This window comes from Chanodichthys erythropterus, chromosome 17 (genome assembly GCF_024489055.1).
Source record: "Chanodichthys erythropterus isolate Z2021 chromosome 17, ASM2448905v1, whole genome shotgun sequence".
Lineage (NCBI taxonomy): Eukaryota > Metazoa > Chordata > Actinopteri > Cypriniformes > Xenocyprididae > Chanodichthys > Chanodichthys erythropterus.
Genome location: NC_090237.1, coordinates 21,306,642 through 21,320,249, shown reverse-complemented (window position 1 = coordinate 21,320,249; position 13,608 = coordinate 21,306,642). Strand labels below are relative to the sequence as shown.

The window sequence follows — 13,608 nt, the reverse complement described above, 5'->3', positions numbered from 1 at the left end:
TTAAATTTGGGTGAAAGATTGAGAATGCACCAAACTGGGTGTTTAAGGGTGCTGAAGTGGGGATTATATTTTGGAGAAATTTGATTGGATGAAGCCCCACGCAGTGTACGACACGCGCCATGTCAGTAGCTGGCGGTGAGGTCACAGAAAATGGAAGCTTAAGGTCTGAGTTCAGTCTGGAAATTACCAACCGTCTGATTCCATTTACTGGCTATTGTCATAAAAATACAGACTATTTTAAATGAACAAACATTAAAAAGTAATTGGTAAATTATTTACAATCTTTCCATTCTGAACAGCTGCTTTTTTCCCTTTATTTTACGGATTTTACTGCTTTAATTATGCAGCTTTTGAATGTGAATATAATTTTCACTCATCATTTTCTTATTTTTTTCATATTATTTATACAACTTTAATGCAATTTTCAACATTAGAACAAATGTATAAATGTTATACTGAAGCCAAATCTGTGGTGCTTGTTTTTACAATGCAAATTTGTAGACTTATTAAGAAAGATATTAAAAAATGGCATTACTTCTTTAAAAAAAAATAGACAATTAGATGCTCTGTCTGCCTTTCAAAATAATTAAGAAAAGCTCCGAACAACATTTGATTGTCTAAAATAGTGATTTATGCTGAAATATAATTTAATTTAAAAAGAGAAAATACATTGCCAATGCATTAAATGCATTAAATGGTCAGCTCGTCCCCAACGTGACCCAAGCAAATGACTTTCAGCATAATGCAATGATATCACTTGTGGTATGCGTTAAACAGTCATGTCCAAAAGTGTCATTTGTGATGTGCATCTTAGTGTTTTGACTTTGAGACTGCCGTTCAATATGTTCTTTGGCTTGCTCGAACGTGTGACTCACAATAGACAATGAAGCCAAGACCAGCTGTGATTTTCTGTTGAGCTCACTCTATGCATTATTTATAGTCACATCAGTAGATTAGGCTGAAAGCTTGACCCTACCGCATGACAACGTCTCCAGCCCATTCGCGTTCTGGTCACCGCAAACAAACGATAACCCCTTCTATCTGCCAATAATCCCACTGCTTTTCCATCCGCACAATGCATTTTCATAGAGCCGAGTCTCAATCGCTATGTCAAACTAATCTGTTTTTTCACATACAATTTTTGCTATTATAAATACTAAACAAATCTCAGATTTTTATAGCAATTTGGTGGACACACATCCACGTGGTCCAATACATTGTTTTTTTGTGGATTGTACCTCAAGTACCCTATCGTTCTTAAAACAAATTCTCAAACAGATCCCCCTCAGTACACATCGCAAAAAGATCCCCCTCTGCATTCCCTGAGCTAACAAAACACCATTATCAGTTTAATTGCCTGAGAACTGTTAAATACCCTTTATTTACATGACAAGATTCAGCTTGTTGCGAAGTGTGACACAAACGAGTCAATACACAAAAGATGACGGCGGTCACCACCGCCCCTGCACCCCCCAAAGGCAGGAGTCCGGCTCATGAATGACAGTGCTGCAACACGCACCCTGAACAAACACGAACACACACACACACACAAACCTAATTGGTTTTTAAACAGGTTAATGGAGTTTGGCATAAGCACACTTCACTGTACAGGTGTTTAATGGAATGACCACAGCAGTGTCAGTGTGTTTCAAAATATGTAAAATATAAAACATATAGGTTACACTTTATTTTAAGGTAGGAATTATACATTTAAGTACAGAGTAATATTAATTAACTACATGTACTTACTATAGGGTTAGGGTTAGGATGAGGGTTTGGTTTAGGGTTAATTGCATGTAATAATGCATAATTTATAGTTATTACTACAGTAACTACATGCAACGTGAAACAAGGACATTAACAAAGTGTTACCATATATGTGTGTGTGTGTGTGTGTGTGTGTGTGTGTGTAAATATAGATTAATAAAAATACAAAATATATGAAGTAGGAATGCACAAATAATATTCTAGAATGATTCTATCATTAAAAAGCTTTTAAAATGCATTTAATTTTAATTTTAAAAATGCAATATCTCACAAAGAAAAAATTGGTTAGGTTACTTTGACATACAGTGGGGTCCAAAAGTCCACTAAAAAGCTTCTATTTTGTATCTTTTTAATAAATACAATTCAATATTTCATTACAAATTATTCTACATTACGATATATATATCAGGATAAACATTTGAGTGAAAATTAACATTAATTTAATATTTGCTTTGGGTAACACTTTACAATAAAGGTTTATTAGTTAACATTAACTACAGCTTTTATTCATCTTTTTTAATGTTAATTTCAACATTTACTAAAAATTTTGTTAACATTAGTTAATGCACTAGCATGAACAAACAATGAACTACTGTATTTTTATTAACTAACATTTATAAAGATTAACAAATACAAGAACAAATGTATTGCTCATTGTTAATTCATGTTAGTTAATATAATGTTAACAAATGAACCTTATTGTAAAGTGTTACCTTGCTCTGTACAGTATTAATCGACAGCAAGTTTGTGATTTAAAACCTGATATGATATGATGAAAGTTCCAAAGAGTTCACAAAGAGCTTATTTGATTAGTGACTTAAACATGTATGATTTCATTAATTCCAGATTTAAATGAAAAAGTGTTTTAATGTGGATTCTGACGTTTGAAGCCTAGTTGATCATAGATCAGCAATAAAAAAAGTGGAGAGATTTTGAGCAGAGGACGATTGACCCGAAGGCACAGTGACTTGGAGAAAAGGCTGGTATCACACTGGGAGAAAAAAAGGGAGAGAGATGGGGTTCATTCTGTCTTTTCTCCCTCTCTCGCTCTCTCCCTTTCTCCTGCTGCCTTTGTGTGCCGTGCAGGAATGTGCTTGCTTTTCATTTCTTTCTTTGTGTCTGCCCCTCAGGCCCTAGCAGGCAGTGTCTTATGCCACAGCGGGGTCATGGCAAACACAGAGACACATTCATGGCCACATCAAGTTTATGTGAGAATCTGGTCTTTCCTTGCCCCTCATTTCCATATGAATTGTTAATAAAATAGCAGTCCTGTGAAGGGGAGATCACTCCAGCAGGGGAAGTCAAGCAAAGCAACCTTGGTTTTAAAACGGCCTCATCCCTTCTGTTCCTTCGATGCAGAAACGCTCCGGTTAAAGCTATCACGAGCATATGTCATCATTATTGTCCATGTTTACTTTAGCACAACCGCATGTGAAATGCTCCTTCACAAAACACCAGCGGAAACTGTATATTTGGATTAATGGCTCAATGAAAATAACATGCCTAAATAATCAGTTTTGAGAAATAACCATATAAAATTCCATGTTTTGTTGGGTGTACTGGAGTTTCTCACATATGCATTAAAGGCAAGACTTTTCATTTCAAAATTTTAGCCAGTAATAAAACAAATGGGGATCTTGAAAATCAGATCCCCATTTTTGGAAAGCTGTTCTCAAGCCAATCACAGTTTGGGCCTTCTGGACAGGGAGCAGGATACATCTTGAGGGGCTGGCCAGTTGATTGACTTTTCTTTGGGTTCAACACACGTGTCCTGTGACCCCGCCACACTTTCCCATGCCCTCCGATGCCCCATCTATTCTAACAGACATCCCTAATTCCCCCCATCCTCCACAGACAGATCAGCCTCGGCCATCACTTGACAGCAGCCATGTGTACGACTTCCCTCTGTGATGTCATAGAGGTTTGCTGTCCAATAATTAGAGGGCGAGGAAGGGTCAGGATAGGAAGATGGGTGGTGATTGGACAAGATAAAGGAGCTCACCAAATCAACCTGCTCCGACTGCTTTTTATTCGGCACACGTGATGTTTCATTAAATGTGTAGTGAAGAGAAGTAACTGAAATAATATCATCAAGCAAAACATTTATACATGAATGTCAACCTGGAGGGGTAAAAAGTATTGTAAAAAAAAAATCTGTTTTCCATTATACTAAGGTTATTTATTTAACAATAATACAAATTTTGTTGTTGATCTTTTTTTTTTTTTTTACATTATAATAACAATACAATTAATTATCAATATTTTACAATAATTATTCAAAATATAATTTCTTATTATTAATATTATTCAGAAACATAAATGATTATACATAATATATTTCATATTATTTCATCTAAATTAATATAATTAAAAGTAATTATAAAATGTAAAATGACAAAATTCTTTACATTTTTCTTTATGTCAGAGATGACATCAGACCCAGGACTACAAAACCAGTCATAAGGTTCCTTTTTTTTTTTTTTTTAAATAAATAAGCTTTCCATTGATGTATGTTTTGTTTTTGTTTTTTAATATTTGCCCGAGATACAACTATCTGAAAATCTGGAATCTGAGGGTGCAAAAAAAAAAAAAAATCTAAATATTGAGAAAATTGCCTTTAAAGTTGTTCAAATTAAGTCCTTAGCAATGCATATCCACTCACAAAAATACATTTTTATATATATTTATGGTAGGAAATTTACAAAATATCTTTATGGAACATGATCTTTACTTAATATCCTAATGTTTTTTTGGCATAAAAGAAAAATCGATAATTTTGACAAATATTGTCCTTTCCTAACAAACCATACATCAATGGAAAACTTATTTATTCAGATTTCAGCTATTTCAAAAAATAGACACTTATGACTGGTTTTGTGCTCCAGGATCATATATATATATATATATATATATATATATATATATATATATATATATATATATATATATATATATATATATATATATATATTTCAGTCTTTATTAAAAATTGTATGTTTAATTTGCCATTTCTTTGTAATTAATTGTGAAAATTGTTAATCACTATTTTTTCAGCATATAGTTAAGTTGAATACTGAATATACATACATAAAAAACTACAACATTCTTTGACACATCTTGATTAAATCCTATAAATCTCCATTTCACAGGATGTCAAATCTCATAATCTCTATCTTAATAACTTGTGTTATCATCTCTAACATGTATCTGAATGGCTCTTCTTCTGCTCAATCCTGTTTTGTGGTTCTGTACATCTGCTATTCATACAGCGCTCTTCTCGTGATTAAGTCGTCTCTTTGTGGACATGGATGTCCTCACTCTTCAGTGTTTTTGGACTTGCGGACAGATCTTGCTGTGAATCGACGGTATGTCTGCCAGCTTGACACACACAGAAGGAGAGCATGACATCAGGGCTTTGTCATTTAGAAGATCTATTCAAGGATTACAGTGGAGAATGAGCCCCTGCCTGGAAGAGACTTATTTCACTGAAACCCTAGCTGTTTTCACTACAATTTTTTTTTCTCCAAGTACTTCTGGAAGTACATAGCTTGGGAGAGTACTATAGTTGGCATTACGTATTTAATTCTGAGACGTTTAACCCTTAGGCGCCACTTCGGAATACAAAAGAGGATGTGTGTCTGCATTAATAATATCACATGAGCCTCCCACCCAAATATTATAAAAATTACAAACAATGATACAATAAACTGCTTGTAAGAATAGCTATTAAAAAAAAAAAATCAAGTCTTAATTCTTGGCTATCAAACAGATAAAGTAGACCAGATAATGTATTACTTTTATATATAGATCGTAAACATAAAGGTTCCAATTGCAAACAACTTTTTAAAGGATAGATAGATATAAACACTCAAAAAGTACTTTCTGTCATGAAAACCTTCTGTAGATGTCAGCACTTTACAAGCATTTTTTTTTATTGCAGTATTGCAGAAATAAATGGTTGTTTTGGCAGGCAGAATATCACATATCAAAATCATGTTAAACGGTTTATATATTTTCATGGCAAAAACACTCTGACTCGAATGGTGACAAGTCTGACATTACTTGCTGTTTGCTGAACCCGAGTTCAAACTCTCTCGCTCTCTCTGCAACACAGCAGAAGACATTTCCTGTGGATATCAGTGAGCCATTCTACTCACATACTGCTTCTTTTGTCTTGTCATTTCCCCAAACAAGTGTCCTGTGATTTTGGAAAAAAAACAATTTTGGAAATGTAATGCTTCCTTTGTACTCATCACAGGTGTTTGTACAGCTTACTTGTAAAGGAGATGATAATATAAGCAGAAGCATGTTTGGGCAATTCCGAGTAAAAAATCATGTTTCAGTTTGACTGGGATATCAGTCAGCAAGATATACAAAAAAAAAAGGCCAGGAATTAATTTTGAACCGGCTCTGATGTTTAAACATTCGCACGGTCATTTCGAGTGATTTTTTATGTAATAGTAATTTAAAACTGATTTCTAAATTTACAAGGAAAGCCTCTTCTTCCCAGCAGGCAGCAGGGTTTCCTAATTTTACACATTAATCTATACAATTCAAATAATTTACAAAATTTATTAAAATACATACTATAAGTAGATTTACTTCTAGTTTGATTGATTGTACAATCAAATACATTAAGGCTTACTTATTTTCACTGTCAGCTATTTTTTTTTTAAATTATACATATATATATATTATATATATATATACACAAAGCATAAATGTGGCTCTCAAATCTCCATAACAATAAAAAACGTCAAAATATGCTACTTCCTTGAGTCAGATTTTGCCTATGGTTTAAAAATACCATTGCAACTAGCCTAACTAATATAAATTTTAAGCATTATTAAAGACAAGTAAACACTCAATAATTAAAAAACAACAATTAGCAATCGCACAAATAAATACAACTGAACAAAGATATGATTTAAATAAACAGTTTTCAGATTTTCAGGTATTCAGGTACAGAAACTGTAATCAAATGTAAAATAACTGCACTTTATAAATAAAATATACATTACAAATATATTTTGTATATATTATACAAAAAACGTTATTCAGTCAAGAACAATGAGAGAATTTCCTCCTTGTCTTTTGTTGTTTTTAGATTAACGTTATTATAGAGACGGCAGCAGGATTATTAGGCTGCTGTCACTTTAAGAGCTGCAGAGATCCAATATACTGTTACACACACGTTTTCTTTGCCAACTGTTTACGTTCAGTTAAGACATAACAAGCTGTGTTTATGAGGATATTTTGACACATTTTTGTGTATTTGTCCGTTCAAGTGCAACAAAGAGATGTGGAAGAGAACTCAGTTTAGTATCATGCACTATTCAGTATGAGAGGTGGCTTTCTTTGCGCACATTTTGGATGTGTGTGCAACGCAGAAAACAGCGTGCGGGTCTTCTTGCACATGGTTTAAAGTCATTAAAATGCATTGATAAGGAATCAAATGCTAATTTTAAGTTATCAAGTGTTTGATAAGGGATCAAAAGTTAATTGTTAAAATGTTAATTTTATAACAAGTATCCGATCTCTGACCTTAAGTATTTGATTCCAGAATTGGAATTTATTTTCGATTCCCAACTCTATGCATAATAACTTCATTTAAAGTCATCAAGTTATGTAATTTCAGAAATGCACATATATAAATCACACTATTAGCTAACAATCTATTCATTTAAAAAATGTATTAATTTAAGGCAGAAACAATTGAAGTAATGAATGCATGTTAACAATTCTTATGTAGATACAACAAAACATACTGCGGTTGAAGCTACTTCCATGTTTTGCATCATGGCTTTGAAAAAGTCCACCAATCTGAGATGAAAATATCACAAGGGTTTTGGTGGCTGACAGTAAATGTCTCTACAGCAAAGTCTCCCTTACGAGAACGACCCTCGAAAAATGCTCTCTCAGCTCCCTCCAATAGCTCTTCTCTTTGTCCATTAAAAGTAAAAGTCCCTGAAAAAACTTTTTTCCTCTTTAAATGGCTCAGAAATGTTCTGGGAAAACCTAAAAACACATTCAGCAGCATAACATGCGAGTGTGAAAGAAATTCCACATTAAACAGAGGAATTTGAGCAAGATGGACCTAATCTGTCTTAATCCTCTGTGAACTCCAATTACAATTTTCTTGATCTACACTTGACCTACTACTCCCATGCGTGGCACCTCAGACCAAGAACCTTAACTTTGCTAATTGGGCCTTCTTGCCAACTCGATGAATGTAGGTCTTCAAGCAGCATTCCCAGCAGGCTTGTTTTCAGTCTGACTGAACTCACTAAAAACCTGAATCGGAAAACAGCTTTTCCACATCCACAGAACCGTCAATCATCATTGATGTATCATCAACCTGTTTAATGGTTAATAACTTAGTTCGACAGAATGGACTGAAGAATTATTGAAAGCACCAAAAATACAAATGATCCATTCATACAAAACTTTAAACTGGATGTCTACGCAGGCTACACAAATAAACAGCATACAGGACTCCATGCAGCGATGAACAGCACACCCAGGTAAATACTGAAAGCTATTCCCAGAAAGTCCTTGAAAATGACGGAGCCTGCTGGTTAGTGTTTGCTGTCGCTAAACAGAGAAACTGGACTGAAACTGAAAAGCACTTAGGCCTAAAACGTTTATAAAAAGAGAGATAACATACTAAACTATTATTTGATATTAACAAAAATATTATTTTATGTTTTTAAAAAATAATATTTTAATATTTATGTTAATACACAATTTTATAAATATTTTAACATATATATTTATTAATAATAGATAATATTAAATATAACTTTTTACGTTTATGATATGAATGTGTGCGTATAACACATATATTATATAGTCTTGAGAACACTGGTGAAAAAAAAAAATCAAAAGACAATATGTAACCAGGAACTGCTGAAAGTAAATTCAGCCTCGTTTTCACGTTTTCAAGTAAAAGACTGAAAATCCAGACCAGGCCTCTGGAATTCTAGCACAAAGCTGGCTTTTTGCCTCAATTCTCAGTTTCAGCTGATAAGGCACACAGAGTCAATACAAGATCACAGATAAAAAAAAAAAAAAAAACATTATTAAAAATTTGGAAAGATTGCTTAAGTCTATGTCCATTCACGGTACACATACACTTTACTCTCTCTTTATGTCAGAACAAAATTGTGTAGACAAAGAAGACAGAACTCACTCACCATGCCTTTAGCCTCATAAAGTCTCATAAAGGGAGTGAAGCATCCACCTTTTTTACAGTCTATTCCATTTTAGGTTTTGAAGTAACTGCTGTCTAGACCACGCAGAAACTTGGTGCTAAAGAAGTGAAACGACCTTCCCCCTTCCTGCGAACGATCTATTACCCCCCTCCCCGCCCGCCACCCCCTACCTCATCCACGAGTGGAATCGCTTTAAGTGCCTGTCAGGCAGAAAACCGGCTTCAGCATTGTGCAGCTGTAAGTTTCCCCATTCCGTTCTCCAATGAGATTGGCCCTTCCTTCACCACATGACTCAAAGGGAAAAAAAAAAAAAAGGCTAGGAAGTGAAGAGCAGAAAAAGATACAGCAGATGCGGGGAGAGCATAATCCTGTGTGTAGGGTCGTGTACCTGAGGAGCAGGTTTACGTTTTTAGAGCTTTTTCAACATAGTTTATGGAGCACTAGAAGAGAGCGAATGGGAGGGGGAGGAAACAGCATAATCCCTTCCCTGCAGAAACTTCCTCCCTCTCGCTCTCTCATAGGAGCTGCTGGCCCTTGTCTGAACAGTGGAATGCAAAGGCCATGCTTCAAGAGGCCCAGTCAGACAAGCCCAAGTCAGTCACTCTTCTGTGACCTCAAGTTTAACACTAGCACGTGTGCATGGATGCGCATTTCAACCAAATTAGAGCCCTATTATCTCTTTTACACCATTTTAAAATTAGCCAGGGTTGGGGAGGAAGTAACTAAAGGTAGAAGGATATATATGGGAGGTGTGTAATTAAATGAAATGATAGATTTGTTACTTAAATTTGGCTTTATTTATTTCACTATTTTATTGTGGTATTGCTTATGGTATATACACTACCATTCAAAAGTTTGGTAAGATTTTTTTTTTATGTTTTTGAAATAAGTCTCTTATGCTCACCATTAGTTTGATCAAAAATACAGTAAAATTGTTAAATATTATTACAATTCAAAATAACTGTTTTCTATTTGAATATATTTTAAAATGTAATTTATTCCTGTGATGGCAAAACTGAACTTTCAGCATCATTACTCCAGTCTTCGGTGTCACGTGACCTTAAAGAAATCATTCTAATATGCTGATCTGGTGCTCAAGAAACATTTATGATTATTATCTACAGCTATGGAAAAAATTAAGAGACCACTTAACATTGAGTTCTGAACTTGGAGTGGTCTCTTAATTTTTTCCATAGCTGTATATGTAAAATATTATATTTTTTATTGTTGAAAACCTTTGTACTTTTTTGGTGGAAACTCTACTACATTTTTTCAGGATATTTTGATGAACTTTTCTGTACAAAAGAACAGAATTTATTTGAAATAAAAATACTTTTTATCAATGTAAATACAGTTATTGTCAAAAAATCTTACTGACCCTAAACTTTTAAATGGTAATATACATCAACTGACATTTATTTAAAGACAAAAAAGCATTGCATTATGAGAGTATAGGGTTTCATACACATGACTAAATTAGAACTTTATTTCTCCCCATATCCAAATGATCACCCAGGACTACGGAAGAGGATTAGGGCCAAGCAATAATAAAAAAATAAAACCATCTCGAGATTAAAGCTGTTAAATTTCGAGAAAAAAGTCTAGATAAAATGTTGAGAATAAAGTCATTAAATTACGAGAAAAAAGTTGTTAAATTATGAGAACAAATTCATAATTTTTCCTCGTAATTTAATGAATTTATTCTCAACATTTTATCTCAACCTTTTTCTCGAAATGTAACAAGTTTTTTCTCCTAATTTAACGAGTTTATTCTCAACATTTTATCTCAACTTTTTTCTTGAAATTTAATGTTTTTTCTCGTAATTTAATGAGTTTATTCTCAACATTTTATTTCGACCTTTTTCTCGAAATTTAACGAATTTTTTCTCGTAATTTAACGAGTTTATTCTCAACATTTTATCTCGACCTTTTTCTCGAAATTTAACAAGTTTTTTCTCGTAATTTAATGAGTATATTCTCACCATTTTATCTTGACTTTTTTCTTGAAATTTAATGTTTTTTCTCGTAATTTAACGAGTTTATTCTCAACATTTTATCTCGACCTTTTTCTCGAAATTTAACGAGTTTTTTCTCGTAATTTAACGAGTTTATTCTCACCATTTTATCTTGACTTTTTTCTCGTAATTTAACGAGTTTATTCTCACCATTTTATCTTGACTTTTTTCTCGTAATTTAACGAGTTTATTCTCAACATTTTATCTCGACCTTTTTCTCGAAATTTAACAAGTTTTTTCTCGTAATTTAATGAGTATATTCTCACCATTTTATCTTGACTTTTTTCTTGAAATTTAATGTTTTTTCTCGTAATTTAACGAGTTTATTCTCCACATTTTATCTCGACCTTTTTCTCGAAATTTAACGAGTTTTTTCTCGTAATTTAACGAGTTTATTCTCACCATTTTATCTTGACTTTTTTCTTGAAATTTTATGTTTTTTCTCGTAATTTAACGAGTTTATTCTCAACATTTTATTTTGACTTTTTTCTCAAAATTTAACGAGTTTTTTCTTGAAATTTAACAACTTTAATCTCGAGATGGTTTTATTTTTTTATTATTGCTTGGCCCTAATCCTCTTCCGTACAGGACAGTATAGTAATTTAGAAAGACTAAATTAGTAATTTTATCAAGCTACTTTTGACAACGAGAAGCAATTTTTGCACTGAACAAACTTACGCAACGTAACGGATTTGTAATACACATTTACTTTTGTAAACTTAAAAAAAAAAAAAATTCTAGCATGTGTTTCCAGAATTTGACTTATATCACACTCATTTCACTTAAGTGTATGTTTTGGATGTCAAACAAGACAAGGATCATTTTCCATGTCCAACTGTAGCAGTGAAAATAAGTTACCGTGCCTCAAGGTAGGTTGTGAACCCAGGCAGTCTTTTCCATCTGGTTTCACGCTTGCTCAGTGAACAGAACATCAGTGTTTCACCATAAACACAAACTTCATGCTCATATGATCAGGATACGTTTCCTTTGGCCTTTGCCTTTCTTACACTGTCTTAAGGCAATCACAAGACATGAATATCCCTCTGAGCCAGTCACTCACGAAAAGGAATACTATTTCTAGCAATGCCGCTTGAACTAACACTTTCACTTAGAGTCAAAGCTCAAGATATGCAGAAGTCGAGAAGCTTTTAGAGCACTATCAACTGCTTGTGTCTGTTCCAGACCACACACTCACTCGTGTGCTGCTTAGAACCTATTTTAGAATCAACCTTGTCTTCAGTGTGCCCTTTTCGAGAATTATTCTTGAGACTAATCAGACCCTGGGGATCTAGACCACAGTGCTGAGGGCCTAGAATAGGGTCTATTAGACGTCCATTTGGACTCAAGCCAACACAGCACACATGACAAGTGGAGTGTTTGCTCCACCCATGAGGCCCTTGTGCTTTTCATTATGACACAGAACCGCCTAACCGATCTGACACTTTTTATAATGTATTATTTTTAAATATTATAAATGAATGAGAAGTCAAAGAGTTTAATGGACTAAACTAAACAATAAATAAACACCTTACTAGCAGCTGGATTTGTTCAGCTGTGCACCAAATGACCCTCGGTTAAACTCCACCCCCCTTTCAGACAAGCGCTACAGAAAGTCCCATAGGAAAGAACTGGATCTTTCATCTTCTGTCTTTCTTCAAAGCAAATGCTAGATTACATAATAACATGATTTAAAACTTCAGAAATTGAATAAAAATCAAGGTAAACACTAGTAAATTGAATAGAGAAAAGCCTCATTTGAAAGCGATTACAGTAACGTCAATGTGACTGAACAGAAATGTTCTTCTACATTACTCATACTCATTATACTCAGTATTTTTGGGATAATTTCTGCAAAAGCTCATTTAAAATTCTACCCAAACACATCAGAATTCCATAAAATTAGACTTAAAAGAGTAAAAACTCTTGGTCTTCATTTTTACAGAATTCTGTCGTTGAAGACACCCACATTTACAGTTGTAAGCCATTAAAGGGACAGACTGGCCAAATGAAACCTGCAATGATCAGCCTATTAAAGCATGAATTTGATATAAACAATACATATACATTATATGTACATATGCAGCTAATAGAAGGCTATAATATTTTATCTCACAATCCTTTTTTCTAGCAATTGCAAGTTTATATCACAATTCTGAGAAAAAAAGTCATAAATGTGGGATATAAACTCACAATTCTGAGGAAAACAGAGTTTGTCTCTTACCATTCTTATTTTTCTTCTTGGGATTGTGAGATATAAACTAGGAATCGTGCACCCTCGGATTACAGATTTCGGCAAAATATTGTCCTATCCTAAAAACCATAAGCCTACATCAATGGAAAGCTTTCAGATATAGAATGATATATAGAATGACCCTTATGACTGGTTTTGTGGTCCAGGATTAAAGATGTTTTTTAGCAGACTGCAAAATTTGCAAACAAAGATTTGGTCAGTAGTGTTTTTAAAGGGGTGGTTGATTATGATTTCACTTTTTTAGCTTTAGTTAGTGCGTAATGTTGCTGTTAGAGCACAAACAGTCTCTGCAAAGTTACAACGCTCAAAGTTCAATGCAAAGGGAGATATTTTCTTATAATTCTCTGTTTAAGGACTACAA

The 13,608-nt window shown here is 33.6% G+C and overlaps 1 long non-coding RNA gene across 1 annotated transcript in view; it reads right to left on the bottom strand.

The window, feature by feature from the left end:
* The window catches only part of LOC137005206 (uncharacterized), a 49,062-nt gene extending 39,953 nt beyond the window's left edge, over positions 1-9,109 (bottom strand). The window contains exon 1 of the long non-coding RNA XR_010892215.1: positions 8,964-9,109. This is a non-coding gene — a long non-coding RNA (uncharacterized lncRNA). The remainder of the gene's footprint in view (positions 1-8,963) is intronic.
* Positions 9,110-13,608: the final 4,499 nt, after the last annotated feature.